Source organism: Rhinopithecus roxellana, chromosome 8 (assembly GCF_007565055.1).
Source record: "Rhinopithecus roxellana isolate Shanxi Qingling chromosome 8, ASM756505v1, whole genome shotgun sequence".
NCBI lineage: Eukaryota > Metazoa > Chordata > Mammalia > Primates > Cercopithecidae > Rhinopithecus > Rhinopithecus roxellana.
The window spans coordinates 90,000,275-90,020,799 of NC_044556.1; the positions used below are offsets into that span (position 1 = coordinate 90,000,275).

At 48.0% G+C, this 20,525-nt stretch overlaps 1 protein-coding gene and 1 long non-coding RNA gene across 2 annotated transcripts in view; both read right to left on the reverse strand.

The window, feature by feature from the left end:
• The window catches only part of ITPKB (inositol-trisphosphate 3-kinase B), a 108,822-nt gene that overhangs the window by 24,494 nt on the left and 63,803 nt on the right, over positions 1-20,525 (reverse strand). The gene's annotated exons all lie outside the window — the stretch shown is intronic.
• LOC115899029 lies at positions 773-19,421 on the reverse strand. Its single transcript, XR_004058634.1, has 2 exons — positions 19,270-19,421; positions 773-1,323 (listed from the first exon to the last, which is right to left on the reverse strand). It is a non-coding gene; the product is annotated as an uncharacterized LOC115899029 (long non-coding RNA).

The following is a 20,525-nucleotide window of genomic DNA, read 5'->3' on the forward strand; positions in this document are numbered from 1 at the left end:
ATTCTCTCGGGCCTGTGGAGCTCTGCAGGCAACTCCTTGCTCCACACACCTGTCCCCATGCCACCTTAGGCCCACAAAGGTTTCAGCTTCTGCTATTAGGGACTTTGCAGAAGAATGACTGTGGATGCTCAGGGCTTAGCTAACTCCTGTGTGGACTTTAAAATGCAACCCAGATACCCTCTTCCCAGAAAGCCTTCCCTTGCCCCTCCTGGGTGCTTCCAAAGAGCCCTGGGCACACCTCCATCCCAGTTCTCTTTGACACAAGAAAGGGACCTTGGTTTACCCTGGTGGGCCCTCAGAGACTCCCAGCAGGTTTCCTGAGTGCCTGGCTGGGCAGGTGCCAAGCCTCACAGCATCCAGGAAGAGGGAGATCAAACTCAGCAGGTGTGGGAGGGGCTGTACTTGCCCATCAGGAGCCCAGTCAGAGGCTCCTGAAGAAAGTTCACATTCTGGGCAGGTGTGGGCTCCACTCCATTTCCTTATCAGGGCCCTGACATTCCTCTCCTGGAAGCCACAGCTGTGCTGGGACAACTTCAGAGAAGCAAGGAGGACTTCGGGAAGGCAGCTCCTTCCAGTCCCAGCGTACCCCTAAGACAGCTGCCCTTCCTCCAGCCCCCTTCTTGCTGATTTTGCCAGGCCCACAGTGGTTTCACTACCTTGCACATTAAGGGCTGAAGCGACATACATACTTCTGTCCCCCTCCATGAAGATCCTAAAAGGCAGCCCATAGAGTTGGATGTTCTATAAGACAGGACGATGACGCAGAACGCAATTCAGGTTTAGAGGTTGGAATGAACCTCTGTTCTGCCGCCTTCTAGCTGCGGCATAGGCAAACCTCAGTGTACACTGGGCATGGCAGGTACCAATGCACACACCCTGCCCTCCCCATGCAGTCACCGTGAGAGCCTGAGCAGGTGACAGGCACAAGCAGCTGCTCTGTAGACTGTCACGGATAGGCAAACCTTCCAGGCTCACTTTGGTTTTTTGCTTCTGTGTCTATTTTCTTAAATTGAAATAATTTTTTCCTCCAAGGCATAGCAGATTGGCAAGCATCCAACTAGGCACTTTCAGAGGGCCTGATGGTGGCCAGTGGCGATCAGATGAGTTAACTGTGTGATTAATTGCTTACAAAGCTTCTCATCCATGCCCACGGCAGCTCTGGGGACTCATGGGGCAGTTCCTCAGGCCCCTAGATGTGTAACTTGGAAAGAGTCAGAGCCCTGGTGAGTCAATACCAGTTTCTGGTTCAAGTCACTGACGTTGCAAAAAGAAGAATGATTTCCCAAAGCATCTTATTTCACATATGTGGAACTCTGCTAGGCACTGCCAAAGAAAGATATTTTCAAGGTGAATAATAAGATTGCTTGGCAAATTTCATCTTCTAAAGTGGGTTTACATTCTATTCTGTTCTTAGCCTCCTTCTCACCTGACTTGTTCCCCCAATTTCCTCCAGCACTTCTCTTTTTATTTAAACAGTTTGATCACTTGGCTTTTATTTTTAGATAATCATAAAGAAAGAGTCTCTGTTTGTTGTTGTTTTTGAGTAAAAGAGATGAAAGGAAATCTCTAAAATATCAGAAATGGGAAATGATCTCTGGACCCTCTAACACTCCAAAAACAGTATTGCCAGCCTAACTCTGCTGCGTGTGTGCAAAGATATCACGTTATATGTCTAACATGATGTTAGATACTATACTAACAGCTCAGGTAACTCTCACAACACTGATACAGTTGTCTCCATTTTGCAAATGATGAAACATGTTCAGAGAGGTTTAGTAACTTGCAAAAGGTCACACAGAGTCCAATCACACAGAGTCCAGGTTTGTGCCACTTAATTCCAAGGATTTTGTTTCAGCCAAGGATTACTGGGCTCCCATCATCTCTCTCGGACCCGGGGCTATCTACTTCTCCCCTAGTTATAAAATAGCCTCACATAAACAGCAAGGGCTTTGTCAGAAGAGTGACCTTTCAGATGGGGGAGGCCTGAACAAAGGCCTACTTTCCCCTCCCTCCAACTCTGTTCCCAGAACGTCCTTACTGACACACACTCAGGGAAGGCACATTTAACAAAGCCCCGAAAGTGGATGAAGAACGCCCCTGCCTGGGGAGAATTTGTTGTGTCAAAGTCTTTGTTCTGCTCTTGCAAAAGTCTGAGTGAGAGTCATTGAGTTTTCCATGTTTGGAAAAAATCCTTTTTTCCTTCCTTCTTCATTTGGTCTTTCTAAAAAAGCAGTTAGGGTTTCCCTAGTGATCATTATTTCCTTCACTGGGGAAAAGCCTGGTGCTTCTCCTAGGCTGCAGAGTGGAGGCGGTCGCCAACTTTGTTCATTGTATTCCCCCTGGCAGGGCCCAGCTGGGTTGGCGGCAGCTGGGTACAAGCCCAGGCAGGTAGGGCCCCTGGCTCAATAGCTCCCTCCTGTAGCCCTGGTTAGAAACCTGGCTGGGGCCAAAAGCGAAACCTGCCCCTGCCAAAAAGGAGCTGGGAGGGGAGGAGGGGAAGAGCTTTCAAAACCAAGACACCAAGGATCGGAAAAATTAAGCCCAAGGACTTGGCAGGACAGGTAGCTCCGGCTAAAAATAAAAGTCTGGATTTAAGACTAACTGCCTTTCCCCCTTTAGCAAACAAGAAAATCCCCCTAAATGCCAAATGCAAAAGCACTTTCAGAAAAGACCGGAGTAAGGTTTTATTTCATCTCCCTTCCCCATCCACCGTGTGATGTTCTCGCATGCTAGATGGCACAGAACATCCTCCATAGCGCTGCGCACCAGGCACGAGGTTCTTCTCCCCCGCCCTTTATGGAACCCATGAGCGTAGGGTAGGGATTACTGAGAGCTGTCGGGCGGGTGAAGTCCCTCCTTCAGAAGCAATTGCTGGGCCTGGGGCAGGAGAACGAGTATGGTGGGTCCTTACCAGCCCCTGCAGACCAGGACCCCCTGCAGGGGCCAGGACGTGCAGGGGCCACACGAACCAGCTCAGTGAACTAGCTAAACTAGCTCCAGGTAAGCGCTCTGTCCTCTCCAGGCCCAATCAGGTTGTGAGGGCTGCCGGGCCCCTGGTTTGCAGTGTGTAGACCTGGTCAGGCTGAAGGCTGGAGCTCCCCACCTGGCTGACCCTTTTTGAGGGATGCCACCATATTCAATCGACCCCTAGCAGCACATTCTGGCCAAAGCCAGGAAAACCCTGAGTGACTGCCCAGCTGTCTCCTGTTTAGCTGCCTTTTTCCTGTTGCAACTAGAGGCCCAGTTTCTAGGCCAAGGGCAGCACCCAGACTGGCACCCAGGGGGCCTCCATCATGGCCACTCTTCCTCTTCCACCATAAGCCCTAAACCCTGCCAGAGGAGGTTGCCCAAGGCCCAGCCGTCAAGGACGGGGCTCCAGGAACAGCCCAGGGCCTCACCAAGGCTCATGACCACCCATAAGAGGGAGCAGGGTCCCTCCAGGATACAGAGCCACCAGATACTGCCCCACACTCACTCTCTGGTGTGCCCACTCCAATCTGTCAGGGCAAGACATCCCATACCTGCCTCCCCCTCCAGGTCTGCTGTGCAGATGCTCTGCCCAGAAAGCTCTCCCTCCTCCCTTCTGTGTATCCACATCCTACCTCTCCCTCTAGCAAAACCCCTGGAATCTGCAAGCTGGCCCTACCTTCTCCCTGAAGTCTCTCCAGCCACTCCAGCCCCACGCCATTCCTGGAATCCTCCCTAAAGCTGGAGGGAGATGCAGGATGTGGATATGCAGAAGAGTGGAGGGAGAGCTTCCTGGAAGGGCACCTGCACAGCAGACCTGCAGGTGGGGCAGGGAAGGGACAGGAAGCTGGAGTGCTTCGTGAAGCAGGAAGCTGGAGTGTCTCCCAGTGGCAGGAAGGCTCCTGGGGAACTGGGGATTTGTCCTAAACTTCTGTATGTCCCCCAGGCTGGACAGCCAGCGGGAATCCAATACTCCCGGCATCTGGCTGATAAGAGGACCCTGCGGGCCCACCACATGGTAAGCGCCCAGGCCTGGAAGATAAAGCACACCTACACCAAGGCTCACACTGCTTTACGTTCACCTGTCCCACCTGGATTTTTTTAGAGACTTCTCCAAGCAGCAGGAGGGGGCATGTTTGTGGGAATTTCCTGTTTGGTCTGCCTGGGTTTCTCTCCAGGACCCCATGGCTGGCAGCCTGGATGGCCCCGGGCCCCAGGGTTCTTTTTCACTCAAGGGTTTAGAGGGCAACATTTCACTCAGGTTAGTCACTGTTTGTTCACTCTCCCATCCCTCAATCTGGTATGCCCTTGCTGGCAGGCAGGGAACATCTCTTCATGGGTGTCCCCAGTGTCCTGCAGGAGCCAGGGACACTGGAGACACCAGCAAAGAATGCTCTTCTGTTAGCGACTCTTTCAGGTCCCGACTCCTTCCCTCATCCACACTGTATAGGAGCTGGCACCAAAGGGGCCCACAATCTTGCTAAACCAGAGTCTTTTATTGGTTACTCAAGAATCGAGGTGTCCTTCACCCAAAATGGAAATGTTCCTAACCCTCCCTATTGGGCAGAGCCCAGCAAATGCTCCATCTCTGGTGAGAAGGTCATTAACTTGGCTCTTCCCTCTCCTCCCTCCTGGATTCCATCCTCTCAAGAACTAAAAATAATGAAGGGCTAGAGGAGAGAGGCGAGAGAGGAAGAAGGCATAGGAAATGCTGTGCTGAACAGGGGCCTGGCAGAGCTCACACCAGGAGCCTCACAGAGCTCACACCAGGGGCCCCCAGGCCTCAAAGGCTGCTGGGTCCGGAGGCTAGGACGGGACCAACAATAGGAGGAAACAGGGAGTGGCCAAGGGGGCTGGGGAAGAGCATGAGGAGGGTGAGCAGCCTTTCCAGGCTGACTTCCTAATGGATAAAGCTCAGAGGACAGAAGGGCTCAGCCTTTCCTCTGGGAAAGGGTGCCTGGGCTCTGCCCAGCTGGTTAAGGGCCACCCCTGCAGCAGATCCTCTCCCGCCCTGCGCTCGTTCACTCCTCCCCAGAGATTTTATTTTTACTTTGGTAAATGCAAAACAAGAAGGCCAAGTTACAGAGGGTGGAAATTTACCGAAGGCCTTTACTGATCGGCAGACAATTGGCACTGAAGTTCTGGAACCTCCGAGCACCTGCAGACTCCATCTTGGGCCATTCTCTCAGAGGGGCCATCCAGGGGACTCAGCCCCATCCCCACCCCCAACACACCTTCTTGGGAACAGCTCCCTGGTCTGGGGAGCTAGAGTTGCTTAATCCTTCCTTTATAGCCCACAGAGAGGTAAGCAGGGCAGGAGCACAGTCCACAGCATGCGAGCTGTTCTAGTGCCAGTTCAAGAAATAGCTCGTGTGCTTACCAGAGCCAGACACAGGGCTGAGTATTTGCTATGTGTGTGTGATAAGAGTCTCTCAACTTATCACAGAGGTGCTGTCACTGTCCCACTTTACAGATGGGAACACTGAGGCACAGAGTCATGAGACAACTTGCCCAATGTTCTGTACATGTGTAGTCAGGCAGGCTGGCTGCCGGCTCCAAGCTCTTCATCATTCTGCTGGGCTGCCTCATTTCCTGTCATGTGGAACAGGTAACATTATAGCCAGATAAACTCAGATTTAGATTCTGCCTCTGCTGGCTGGTGGCACTAGGTAAGTTACCAAACCTCTCTGAGCTTCAGTTTCCTCATCTGTAAAGTGGAAATACCATGTATCCTGAAGGATTGTTTTCTGGGTTAAATTAAATTCTCTGTGTGCAGTGCCTGGTACATACACAAGAGCACTCAACAGAGGCAGATACATATTGCATACCTCTCACGTATACTGTCTGGTCTGACCCCCTCAAGGTCAAGAGCCTATGGGTCAGATGAACTGTACGGGAGGCAGCTCTGTATGGGCCCAGCAGATGTTAGCAGTAGGGTCTGACCACCTCCTCCTCTATCCCTGATCCCAGCCTTGAATCCCACCTTTCCACAAGGAAAGGGCAGAAGGTGAAGGCCACAGCCAGGAGGAAGTGGATCCCCAACAAAAAGTCCTATTCCCTGCCAGAAACAGTCTTTCTGGAACTCCAAAATGTCCAGGAGCTACTTTCTAGCCAGGTGTGAGAGGGAGTGCACGGATGATGAGGCAGCCTGGCACGGGAGCCACCAGAGGTGCTCGTGTTTCCTGAAAATTCCCCCGCTCAAACCTCCTGCAGGGACCTGGGATCTGAAATAAGGAACTCTGCCTATTCCCCGGGAGACTGAGCTGGGCAACAGGGACACAGGCAGCTCTGCTAGGTGGCCACAAGTGGAAACAGACTTTTTCATCCCATGCTGGAGGATGACAGTTACAAAGCCAGGAATCTAAAAGGAAGTTTTCTGCAGAAAGTTCAAGAATCTAAAATGTCATCTTCTCTCCCCCAAGCTCTCTCAGGCACAGCCCTGCTGAAGGAAACACACTTACTTCTGTGTGAGCAGCTCATTAGTAACCCCTGGTACTTTTTCAGAGATTCCTGAGATTGAAAAAACTTCAGGTTATACATTTTAAAATCTTAGGATACTACTGGATATAGTAGAAGGGACAAGATTTCCTCAACCTCCAATTGCTAAAAGTTTACCTCTCTAGGCCAAGAACATTAATGGACAAAATACTGCCTTTTAAGTAGTTTCTGGGAATGCAAAAAAGATCTTGTAAGAGATTTGGTTAAGGGGGTCACCCTGGTCTAACTCCAAAGCCAGAGTTTTGGGAACTCCCACTTAAGGAATTTCTAACACGGAAACTTTTGAGGAAGGACTTGAATACCATATGACGGCTTATAAGCAGTTATCAAGCTACACTGGAACAATTCATATTTCTGACAGATTATGCTGATTTGCCTGTGGCTAAATGGCACTCAGCGAGTGAGATTGTAGACTTGCAGAGAGAACCAGAAACCCCAAGCTGCTTTCCAAAGAAGCGTCTGCAGCCCTGCCCCAGCAGTGGCCAATGCGCAGCTCTGAATTCTGCTATGAGTCACCCAGCTTCCCTCTCCTGACCAGAGCTGTTCAGGGCAGAGACCCTGTGTCTCAGTTCAGCAGTCATGCATCTGTTCACGTGCAGACCTCTGGAAGCACAGGAAACAGGTTGCCAAAAAGGGACACCAGAGAACCCCCAAGTATGAGCAAGACTCATCAGCTCTCAGAGCTCAGCTGTCCCCCAGGTCATCTTGACGGTATGTGTGACGATATGTGTGATTTTCATAAACAGATTGACTCATCGCCCTTCCCCGTGCATCTCTGTCAACCAGGCCCTGCTAGTGGCAGTGGATGCTTACGTAACACTTTCCCCATGCGACAGGAGCCTCCCAGGGCCCCTGAAAGGCAGGCACCAGTCTCGCCTCCAATTCCCAGAGCGCAAACAGGGGCAAAGGTGTGCCCCCAGGTTTGTGTCCCAATCCAGGGCAGACCTTGGGGTCTTGCCCAAACTCCTACCCTGGAAGCCTGCACGCCCTCCTTCAGCCAGGTTCTCCCACCCACCAGGAGCAGGGACACCCTGAAACTGTTTCCTTCACTTCTTGCTTCAGGCTACAATGATTAAACATTTCTTCCTTTTTTTTTTTTTTTTTTTTTTATGAAACAGGGTCTCGTTCTGTCTCCCAGGCTGGAGTGGCGTCAGTGGCGCAATCATGGCTCACTACGGCCTTAACTTCCTGGGCTCAAGCAACCCAGCAATCCTCCTGCCTCAGCCTCCCTAGTAGCTGGGACTATACGCATGTACCACCATGCCTGGATAATTTTTCTAGTTTTTCGTAGAGATGGGGTTTTGCCATGTTACCCAGGCTGGTCTTGAAGTCCTGGACTTAAGGTGACCAAAGAAGTGATCCACCCACCTTGGCCTCTCAAAGTGCTGGGATTACAGGTGTGAGCCACCACGTCCAGGTTATCATTTCCTTTATATTGAGGTCTCTTGCAGCAGCTTTTGGGATCATTACAGACACCATGGGTTTTCACAAAGGTGAGGTGAGGATCTCCTATGAGACAGGGGCAAAGAAGGGCTGCACCTCAGGTCCTTCCTGTCTTCTCCCTCAGATTTACAGAGAAGCAAAACCAAGAAACAGAGCATCAACATCCGTAGAGGCTGGTCCAGTTTTCTATCTAAGGGATCTTAAAGCTTGGCCCCCACAAAAGTCACTCTCTTGCCTGCACAGCTTACAGAAGGCTTCTGGTTCTCTTAGATTTGTTTCATCTCCTTCCTACTGAGTTAGAGGAAATGAAACATTATTGAGGGAATGCAAGCGGGTTATCTGAAAAATGTATTCTGGAATGATAGAGGCTGAAGAACGGGCTTAAATGACCTCTGGGAGTCCTTCCAGTCAGTGAGCCTGAACACAGGCACGAGAGAGGCACTTGGAGGAACAGTCTGCTTTGTGCAGTCAGGGTTTAGGTCTCACCAAGCTTGGAGCCTCTAGGCTCAGGAGGCAGGAGCTGAATAACAGCCCCTGACCATCTCCGAAGAGAGCAAACCTCCTTTGCAATGTCCATCTGCTGTGTGCCAGGCAGTACACGTGTCCCGTTGGGACGAGGAGAGAGCCTTGGGGACTCTGTCCCAGGGAGAAGGACTCCAGACTCTAACAGTGACCACAGCCCTCTTGCAGGCTCAGCCCCTCCAAGGTCTCCAGGGAGAGCTCACATTTAGGAACTGTAACATCATTTCTAGGGAACAGAACCAGCTGGCTGACTTATTCCCCTTAACTTTCAATGCTATTATTAGGGCACATCTGTCTCAGAGTGAAGTCACCAAGGAAAAACCCAGCTGAAGAAAATATTTTCAGGCAGTCGTCATTTAAATCTTCGGAAAAGAAAGCGAGCTGATAAACTGCCAAAGAGCCCCAGGATTCAAAGTGGCCAAAGAGGCGCATGGAAAGTATCTGCCTTGGGAATGTGGGCAGCTGAGCTATTTACACAGTGTGTGGCCAGCACGATGCAAATGGACCAGAAGCTCCTAGAACTATTTCCTCTTCCCTTTCCTCTCCCCCTTTCCCTTAATAGGAAAGCCAGCCAGCAGAGGGTCCCCATAAGCCTAAGTCAGGAGGAAAGGCCATGGGTGAGTGACCAGCAGCCAGGTGATATAAGACAGAGGCCAGCAGACTTACTTTGTTCGGCTACATTTTTTTTTTTTTCTAAATTAGCTGCCAACATTTAAAAATCAGATTGCACACAAAAATCCGAATTCCCAATTTCTCTTTGAAATCCTGGGCCTGTAATCCCAGACAGTGGCCCCTGCGTGGGGCTGAGCAGCAGCCACTTAAGATGGGGCCTTCCCTTCCCCTGTCACTGGGCCCCGCTGACACAGGTCATCTGCCTGGCCCCTGGTGGCATTTGAGTTTGAACTGCTGGATTTAGAGACAAAGGGGAAAGTGCTGAGGAAAACCAAAGAGCTCAACTGTAGTCTACTCACTGGCCATGTCAGTGCAGGCAAGTCACCTATTTTGCTGAGCTGCTGTTTCTCCCTCTGCAGAGATGAAAAAGGACAGCAAGGCCTCAACCCCAAAACTGTAGGGAAGACTAGGTAGGAAAACAAGGCACGTGTTTGAAAACCTGAACACACACCACGCATGGTAAGATATGGCCCTTCGGGTCTAAAAGACGAAACAGAACACCAAGCCAAAACAGGCCTCTCTGATGAGGTAAGTAGCAGAGGAAACGAAAGGACACACAAAAGCTACCTCAGTGGTCACCTGCAGGGGCTGAGATGGAAGCCAGGATTTCTAAACCATCCAGCCCCACCAACCTGGCCCCGCCTGCGGTACCACCTCCAGGAGAAGTGGAACATCACTGTGGTCGTGGCTGAGCAGTACCTGACTCTGACCAACCTCTGCCTCTAATTAGTTAGAACGCAATTTAGAACCGGGGATGGTTGGCATTTGGGACTTCTAGCCATGGCCCAGCCCAGGTGAGGCGAGGAGACACTTACAGAAGCATCTGTGGTGGGGCCAGGAGGAAGCCTATCATCTTGGCAATGAAACTCAACACTCAAAATGCTAGGAGCAAATCACAGGGCACTGTGGCCTCTGAGGATTTCACAGTGTAGCGGTCAACTGCATTTTGAGGGGTGACCCAAACGCTCCTGGCCATCTGCGGTCTTCCCCACCTGCCTGCCCAAAAATCAAAGAAATGACAGACATGACTGCAGAAGGCTAGCTACCAATGGGCTTCTCAGAAGATGAGGAGAGGTTTAAGTGATAAAGGCATCCATCCCATACCTGCGTCAAAGCCCTCCCTAAGGCCACATGTGGAGAGTGAGCAGCTGTGATACCAGAAGGGGGCACATGGCACAGTGGGATCTGGTGCCTGTGGCCATGGCAGCAATGACTCAGGCCACCCAATCAGGGCATGACTTGGCAAGCTCTGCCAGCTCCCATCAAGCCATAGGAGCTCAGAGGGAGAAGCTGTAAGTGCTTGCAGCCCTCAGGAGCAAGAGGTCATCTTGCTTCTTACCAGCTCCTTACCAAAGCATCATATGTGGCGGACATGGTTCCCTGATGGCCAGGGGCTCCAGGGGCTCTGGGTAGATAGAGCATGTGCAGTGTCATGCCCCAGCAAACAGACCCCACAGACCTAATAGGACCACACTGAACATATGAGGTCACAAATTCCATGGGAGACCCTAAGATCTACTCTCAGGGATAGCAAAGGAGATTCTGGAAGAGGGCTGCCAAAACATCCAGTCAATCATCAAAGTTCCTAATTTACCACTCTGACAACTCTCCCTATGGCCAGCACCCGTTGCTCTTCCTATCTCTCCAAGATGACAACAGCCTGCCCTGCCTTGGGTGTGCCTTCCTGCAACCCTCATCACTCATCAGCCTTGCAGACCTTTCTAAAACATCAATCTGGTCATGCCAATTCCATCATGTGCCTCCCCTGCTTTAAATCTTCCGTGGCTTCCCTAAAGCCTGCAGGACAAAGGCCACAGACCACACAGGGACTCTCAAGGGCTCTCGCCCTCTCCCCACCAATGCGTCCCTTCACTCCCTGGGCTGTTGCAAAACTGATCTGGTTGTGTTTGCCGACCCACACCACACTGCTTCATGCTCCTGAACCTTTTGTGCTGGCCCCTCTGGTTGGAAGACCCTTCCCCTAACCTACCTAGAGAACTCTTCTTCATTCTTTACCACGCGCAATTATCACCTCCTCTTTGCACTTTTTGCCCAATGCACTCAAAAAGGCTAATTACTTCTCCCCTATACCTCACACATGCATTTGCTTCTCTGCTGAGAGCGCATTCACATGGTCTGCTGATGACATGAGTGTAACCCCTACTAGAGCGAGCATTCCCTGAGGGCTGGAAATGGCCAGTTCACTGCCGAACCTCTAGGCCCTACCTGGCACACTGCTTTCCCAGGGTTGGGAATCGATAAATATAGGCTAACATAAACACGTGGGAACCCCGCCAAGATCCAAGAGTCTGGCTGAGAAAGCAGAATAGTGCCCAGAATGCCCAGCCCTTATTGTGGGATCTGGCTTAAAGGTGGGGTTTCTGAAGCAGAAAGGTAAGTTGAGTAAGGGTTGCCTCACACCCAGAGGCCAAGAACCAGAGGCAGCAGCCTCCAGACTCGGCGAGGTCCCACTACCAGGGCCAGCCCATCAGAGAGAGAGGCGAACAAGGAGAGCTCCGGAACCAGGACCCAGGCAGGTAACCTGGGCTGGCTCCTGGGCTCCTTCATCCAATCAGGCCACCCACACTTTCTGACATCAGTGCTGTCCCTGGATGCACTGGACACAGCTGGGAGCGCTTTCTCCTTCAGATCTGGGATAGAGCTACAGGAATTCAGAAGAGGAAGTTATTACTTTGGGAGAAAAAAGGAAAAAATTAAGGAAGCTTGATGGAAAAGGTGACATGTAAGCTAAGTCTTAAGAGACGAGGAAAATGAGGGGTGTGTGTGTGTGTGTGTGTGTGTGTGTGTGTGTGTGTATGTGTGAAGTGGAGGTTGGTGTTTCAGGATTGAGAAAAGCATAAGCAAAAGCCTAGAAGCAAAAAAGCACCAACAGCACAGCCAACAGCCTGGCATAGCTCGGCTCAGCTCAGCACCAAGGGCCTAGCACTGAGCGGTCTGCCGCAGAGGAAGGCAATAAGAGGGAAAATTGCCTGTAGGGAATTTAAAACAATACTGAAACTGATGGGCTTTTTATTGCGACCATGAGCTGGCAATTCTGATTTAAACATAATCTAACACTGACCCCCCCTTCCCCGCCCCTGCCAACAACCTTTTGTCTAATTCTAAACAATTGCTGCATTATTTCTTGACTTTTAATAATACATGTAAGCTTCAAATTCACACAGACTAAATTACCTTTCAATAAACATTACATTCTCTATGGAATTTAATTCAAAGAACTCATATTTTGGTTGCCAAGCCAGCCCCTGACACCCGTGGACTCAGCTACCCATGTTTCAAGAGCAAGTTCACAGGATTTGGTATCATTGGCACTCATTTTGGGGTGGCTTGTCCCCCGAGTCCTGTGGTACGATGTGTTCCTAAGCTTGAAGACCAGATCAAAAATAAAGGCTGGAAGCAAAGTCATTGTAAAGACAAAGAAATAGAACCTGGGCTATTCCATCCTCTCATTCTACCAGACCACTTGGGAGTTTTTATTTATGTTTCTAACTTTTCAACGAGATATTATTCAGTCCTGAAGAAATGAGGAACAGGACTTTGTCGCAATGTCTGGAATTTACTGTGAAATGGGATTGTTGTGAATTTCTGCCAAATTTTATGTTTAAGATTTATCCTATTTGTATATCTGCTGTTTCAACCAAAAGAAACTTTTCAAAATTAACAGGAATAAAAAGCGTTCTGCAACCAGCTTTGAGGGAAGATAGACCAACAAATGCGGCTTTGTCTACTGATCATGATGAATAGGCAAAGATCGGTATTTACGAAGTCTGATCAGTTTACAGAAGACTCAAAACCAGAAACTATAGAGTTTTATTCACTACAGACCACTACAAAAGTGTAACCTTTCCCTTTTTTCAAATAAGCATTAGCGTCATTAAACTCATTACTCCCCGCCCCCCTTTTTTTATTGCTGGCATCATATACACAAAAATCAAAAACAGAAATGTTTAACCGTCTGAAATTCTTTTCTGGTCATCTTCATCATCATTTATTTCTTAATTACTGAAATAACTTTCTTACGAGAGGAGGGGAGTATTTTAAAAAATCTACTCCTGAGCTGGGCGTGGTGGCTCCCACCTTTAATCCCAACACTTTAGAAGGTCAAGGCAGGTGGATCACCTGAGGTCAGGAGTTCGAGAACAGCCTGGCCAACATGGTGAAACCCCGTGTCTACTGAAAATACAAAAATTAGCCAGGTGTGGTGGCGGGCACCTGGGCTGAGGCTGAAGAATCGCTTGAACTCAGGAGGCGGAGGTTGCAGTGAGCAGAGATCGTGCCATTGAACTCCAGCCTGGGCAACGAGAGCGAAACTTCATCTAAAGAAAAAAAAAAAATTGTACTCCTAGTGTAAAATATGCTAGATGCACCACTGATTCACCTTCCTAACAAGAAGGTCCTAAGAGAACAGAAGGTGAGGCTTCTGGAATAACAAAGCCAACACAGGCCTCAACCGCCAGGCTAATGAACTTGGACTACAGTCTCTAGGTAAATAACAGAGAAAATTATAAAGAACTTTGACTATCCAAAACGTGAAACCTAAAAGTATCTAAAGCAAAGACACCTGCAAACCAAAGAGCAAGTCAAATAAACTGGAGAAAATATTTTACAAAATAAGGTATGATTGAAAGGTTAAGTTTTATATACAAAGAACTCAAACAAATGGGTAAAAACAATCTCAGGTGCCAATAGATAACCTGGCAACATACATATAATTCAACATACATATAATGAAGTAACAATATACTGTTTGCCTATTAGCAAAAAAAAAAAATTGTGTTTTGCTTTTTGTTTTTGTTTTTTGAGACATTGTCTCATTCTGTCACCCAGGCTAGAGTGCAGTGGCATGATCCTGGCTCACTGCAATCTCCGCCTCCAGAGGTCAAGCAATTCTCCTGCCTCAACCTCCTAAGTAGCCGGGACTAGAAGATGCGCACCACCATGCGGGGCTAATTTTTGTACTTTTAGTAGAGATGGGGTTTCACTATTTGCCCCAGCTGGTCTCAAACCCCTGACCTAAAGTGATCTGCCTGCCTTGCCCTCCCAAAATGCTGGGATTACAAGCGTAAGCCACGAGCTTGGCCGCAAAAAAATATTTTTTTTTAAATAGTGAATCCTAGTGCTGGTGAGGAGGAGAGTAAGGTGTGACGCATACCAACCCACTGCTGGGAGGCATCCCCAAGGCACATGACCTTTTGGGAAATCGGCCCAGGAATATGCTACAAGGGCCATAAAAATGTTTCAACCTTTCAGTTAGTTATTTTACCTCTGGAAATCTACTTAAGGAAATACTCCAAAATATGGAAAAAGTTACATGCACAAAGATGTTAATTACGCCATTGTTTCTAATAACAATAGTAGTGAAAATAGCCCAACTTCCAACAATAGAGGAATGATTAAACAAATTAGGGGCATATCCTTGGGATTGATCATTCAGTCCTTAACTATAAGAGTTAAGACAGACCATCCTGGCTAACACGGCGAAACCCCGTCTCTACTAAAAAATACAAAAAAACTAGCCGGGCGAGTTGGCGGGTGCCTGTAGTCCCAGCTACTTGGGAGGCTGAGGCAGGAGAATGGCGTAAACCCGGGAGGCGGAGCTTGCAGTGAGCTGAGATCCGGCCACTGCACTCCAGCCTGGGCGACAGAGCGAGACTCCGTCTCAAAAAAAAAAAAAAAAAAAAAAAAAAAAAAAAAAAAAAAAAAAGAGTTAAGACAGAAACGTGGAAATTTTTGCTATAAGATTAAGGGGTGGGGAGCAGAATAAGCTATGAAAAATATACAGACTTAGGCTAAGAAGAAATATACCAATTTATAAGAGTAGTTATAATAGTATGCATTTCTGCACATTAACTTTATACTGGCTTTGATAAACAATTTGACCCTTTGCTCTGATTTCTCAGTTATTATATTCTATTGTACTAGATGCATATTTGTTTTAAGTATCTGCAAATCTTTTAAATAAGGTAGAATACAAATTAACCAATTAATTAATAATTCATAGAATCAAGCTGTTTCATTACGATGGTAGGGTTATGATGATACCCATTCTTTTTCTTTATTTTCGAAATTTCTGTAGCCTGGTTAGTTTGCTTTTACAATGTAAAAAATATACAGAACACCAAATAAACAAGTAACATAAAGAAACTGCTGCCGTATCTTACACCTTCAGTGCTCCTTCCTGTATTTGATCTGAGAACACAGCACTCTCCAAAAGGTCACTTCAGCTAAGGGAGATATAGGGCTTTCTTGCTGTAGGTTCTGTGAGCTCAGGACTGAAAACTGTTCCCTGAATGGGTTGACTGCTCCGTGAAGACCCCAAGGAACTCTAGAAGCCCAGAAACATTAGTGTAGGATCATTCTGATGACAGACAGCAGCTAGACTCCTAGGGTGGAGGGGCCTTCCCAAAATTCAAACAGCATGGGTAAGAACAGGATCAGAAAAGAGACTGATGTGGGAAACCCTGCCACAAAGAACAGATCAAAGGAGTGAGCCCCTGAGGGCAGGGACCGTAGTATCCATCTTTTTACTCCTTGCTACAAACGTGATGCCCCTAGTAAAGGAACCCAATAAATGCTGTTGCTAATGGATTCACGCACACGTGCACACATGCATTCATTGTTTGACAAATATTACAGATGTCCCACTGTTCTAGCTGCAGGTTATTTAGCAGTGAACACAATGAAGTCCCTACCCTTAAAGCAGCTTACATTCTAAGTGCGGAGAGGCAGATGATAAACAAATAAAGACATATTGCATCAGGCAGCTATGAGTATCCTGAAGATAAATAAAGCCAGGTAGGGGAAAAGGGAGAGCCCCGGGGAGGCAGGGAGAGGGGTGTGCTGGCTTAGCTGACCATGGCCTTTCTGCAGGAAGTGAGGGGCTGAGCCATACACAGGTGGAGGGTAGGGCACTGCAGGCAGAGGGAGCGGCCAAGTGCACAGGCTTTGAGACAGGTGTGTGGGCAGCTTCAAAGGCCAACAGGAACCACAAAGTGGTTGGAACAGAGTAAACAAAGAGGAGAACATATCACATATGAGGTCAGTTCTTGCAGAGTTTTTTAGGCCGTTCTTAGGACTTCGGATTTTATGTCAGTGAGATAGGAAGCTGCTGGAGGGTTTTGGGTGAGGAGTGTCATAGTCTGGCTTATGTTCTAAAAGGCTCACTCTGCTTGTGTACAGAGTACACCCGGGGAACAGAAAGCAGGAGAGAAAGGGTGAAAACAAGAAAGATCCATTTTGAGGCTGCTGTAATTGTCCAAGTGAGAGAGGAAGATGGATTTTTTTTTAAACTCTCCACTTTAGACTGAGAAAGAAAAACGTTTTATCTGAGAATCCAAACCCCCTTTAATTATCAAACCCAGAGAGGCACCGAAATGTGACAGCGATCACATCTCACTCCCCGCCTGAGCTAAATAATCACCTCTTGAAGCCACTTGCTATGTGGGCTCTAGACTAACTGATGCTAAGTAGCCATAAAATGACATATGCTGACACCATCGCTTGTACTATACAGTTCAACAGTATAGAGCAATCACTATCCAATGTTATCTCTGTAAACCCGGGAGGATTCCTGTCAGACAACTTTGTCTCAGCCCACTTCCTTGTTCCTTTTGCCTTTGAAAACCTGCTTGTAACAAAGGCCAAACAGAGCACTCCCCAAGGCAACTTGGAAGTGTGTCCCAGGCAGCTGTCCTCAACCTTGGCTCAGATACTAGGTTGACAAGACCAGTACTCTTTCAATGTGAGGGGCATGCTTTCTTCCCACTCCCACTCTAACCTGGAGCTGCAATCCCTGCTGAAAGAATTTCCTTCTAAAGGACTAAGGATCTCAGCAACAGGGAAGTGGGAGGAATCTTCACGCCAGAGATAAAGAGCCGGTCCCTGGGCATGGGTGGGAAGCACTGGGGTGGGGCGAAGAAATCTATCTCCTGGGAGGTGTTATCACTTCATAAATCCCAGATTTGATCAGGCAATGTAGCCATCTCACTGTTTCAGGCTGCAGCTCCTAAGACAAGTGTGAACTGGGCAGACAAACAGGAAGAAGGTCCCAGGTGGAGAGCTTGCATTTGGCTTCTGTACCCCAGTTCCAGCAATTAATAAACCAAAAACCTGCCACACTCAGAATGATGGCCCTTCCCAACCAGAATTCTGTTTCTGACAAGTGGCAAAGATACTTTAAACTGCACCAAGTGTATGACAAGGACAATCTTCTGGATATTCTCATTTAAACAGGGATGGGCCGGATGCAGTAGCTCACACCTGTAATCCCAAAACTTTGGGAGGCTGAGGCAAGAGGACTGCTTGAGACCAGAAGTTCAGGACCAGCCTGGGCAACATGATGAGACCCCTGTCTCTATAAAAAACACAAAAATTAGCCAGGTGTGGTGGTATGCACCTGTGGTCCCAGCTACTCAGGAGTCTGAGGCAGGAGGATTGCTTGAACACAGTGGTAGAGGCTGCCATGTTCGTGCCACTGCACTCCAGCCAGGGTGACAGAGCATGACCCTGTCTCAAAAAACAATAAATAAAAATAAAATAAAACAGGATGAACTGGAGAAACTGTTCATCAAACTGTTCAGGATGAACTGGAGAAGGTATAGGTGCTGTCTTGCTTAGAGGTGGGGATGATTTAAGGAAGGCTAACACAAGAGCCTTGGTTAGTCTAAAGATAATCACAGCAACCAGGTGGTGGTACCAGGAACTAGTCTACCAAATCCCAACCTGCAGTCAAAGAGTCTCAACTCTCACCTATAAAGGGATCCTCCCAAATTCTCTAAATGTATGGAAATCTTTGACAGGTCTTCTGAAGCCTATAGTCATAGAATAGATATAGATAAATAGTGTAGATATTGTATAGCTATAGATTGACATGTACATATGCCGTATACATTAGATACATGCTATATATTTACATTTCTTGACCTTTCGGCTTTATTATCTATCTCCACAAAGTAGGACACAAGACAAGCTTGTTTCCCATTTAAGTTTTTCTACTTGGACTGTTTTGCAAATCTGCCAGAGAGTTGCAGGACACTCCTGCTACGGAAAGATTTCTGCCAGACAGGCTCAGAGACCTGCCCTGTTACTGTTCTATTTAATAATGCATGCACACAAACACACAAATGGGGGTCTTTCTTCCCCATGACTTTCACGGCATGGCTGGGGGCAGAGCTGGGAGGTTTTCATGGCCCATTTATCCTCAAACTGCTCCATTTCCCCCTTGATCTCAGTTGCCACCTGACTAACTCCAGCATGATTCAGCTCCATACCACAATCATCTCCTGGTGATAGAGCTCCATGGATTTAAAAGCTGTAAGAAAAACTGAGACAGATTCAGAAGAGATTCTAGTAACCCCAAACCAGCAATTACAAATATTTTTTAAGTATTCATATATATATATATATATATATATATATATATATATATATATACTTTTTTTTTTTTTTTTAATTTTTTTGAGACAGTCTCACTGTTTCCCAGGCTGGAGTGCAGTGGTGCCATCTCGGCTCACTGCAATCTCCAACTCCCGGGTTCAAACCAATCTCCTGCCTCAGCCTCCCGAGTAGCTGGGATTACAGGCACCTGCCCCCACACTTGGCTGATTTTTGTAGTTTTAGTAGAGATAGGGTTTCACCATTTTGGCCAGGCTGGTCTTGAACTCCTGACCTCGTGATCCACCTGCCTCAGCCTCCCAAAGTGCTGGGATTACAGGCGTGAGCCACTGCGCCCGGCCTAATTTTTGTATTTTTAGTTAGAGACGGGGTTTCACCATTTTGGCCAGGCTGGTCTCGAACTCCTGACCTCAAGTGATCTGCCCGCCTTGGCCTCCCAAAGCACTGGGATTAAAGGCATGAACCACCATACCCAGCCACAAGTTTTCATATATTTTTAGGTATCTAAAATTAGCACCTCTCTTTAAACCTTTTACTCACCCTTTCCTGACCCCTTCCTTGTATCCCCTATTCCCTTTCGGTTTCTTCACTATCCCCATTTGTCTCCTTTTCCTCAGTACCTACCCACCAAATCCTGCTCTGCTCCCATCCCACTTCAGATTTTTGTGTCTATTTTGTAACACCCTTAATGACCCACTGAGGCTGTGAGCTTCCTGTTTACCCACAAGCGTTTAGCGGATCCAGCAATCCTACCAAGCGTTAAAGATGCTGTAGTCCTACTGTGCTGCCTCCAACCCAGTTCCTTCCAAAACAAAGCAGGATGACAAGGTGACTCCACAAGAACTGCGTTTGACCTCTGTGTGGGTTTTCTGTTTCCAAAGCCACAGCAGGGTACTCTGAAAACTCTAAACCAGAGGGAAAGGAGACCTAGCCTTCAGAACTCTGTGTGTGTGTTTAAAGGCAAGAAAAAAAAAAAAAAGGAACCAATAAGGTTGTCAGAAGGGGATACTCTGCCGTAACTGGTGTTTACCACGACCCACCGGGTGCTGAGGAGGAAGTGGTTGCTATAACCCCAAGGGGGAAATGCTCGCTTGAAACAGGAAAATGGAACTCTTACAACTTTCCATTAGCAGCATTCGAGAAGCCGGCCACACTGGGAAACACTTGCACAAGCACTCCTCAGAGTCCCTGAGATGAGCGTCAAGACAGTTCAATCACGAAGCACAGATCAGGACACAGATACAGGTCCATGTTGTTTCCAGAACGTCTCAGCACTGGAAAAACTCTCATGATCACTTCCCTTACCTCCAGCAGGCTGAACTTGTAAGGAGCTGTGGGGAGGAGGAAGAAAGGGGGAAAAGGCAGGATGACATATTGGAAAGAACGCTGGGCCCAGTGAGGATCAGAAGACCTGGGCTTTAGTCCCAGTTCTGCGGTTTACTAGTGGTGGAACTTTGGGCAAATTACCCACCCTTCCTGCTTCTCGATTTCTACTTCCTCTATAAAACAGGGATATTTTTCACTGCTCTGCTCACATCCTCGGGCTGCTGTGGGAATCATATGGAATCCTTCACAGGATGAAACTTGTATGTGCTATGCAAATGCTTGTTATCACTGTAAGATTCGAGTCTGCATAAAGCTTTCTTGAGTCCCAGCCTCTTGCTCCTCAAACGCATCCTCTCTGCTACACTTCCACCTGAGCACTTCCTCAACCCACTTTACTTGTAATTCTGCCCACACTGCTGCAGAATTTCAGTAGAAGATCCTAGAGTCTGGTCAGAAGAGTATAAGCAAGTCTAAATAACCAAAGTGGGGGGAACTCAACCAAATCACTTGACTCTGGGCTCTGTGTTCCCACATTCTCTCCTCTCCAGAGATGAAGATTTCATCCTCAATGGCTAATTTGCCTGCTTGGAGGCTCAGATTGGCCCCTGTTCTGAGTCATATTTTCCATTTAGTAAAATGAACATCTGGCTGCTGCATGATGCCTTTTGTGTACCGTCACCTAA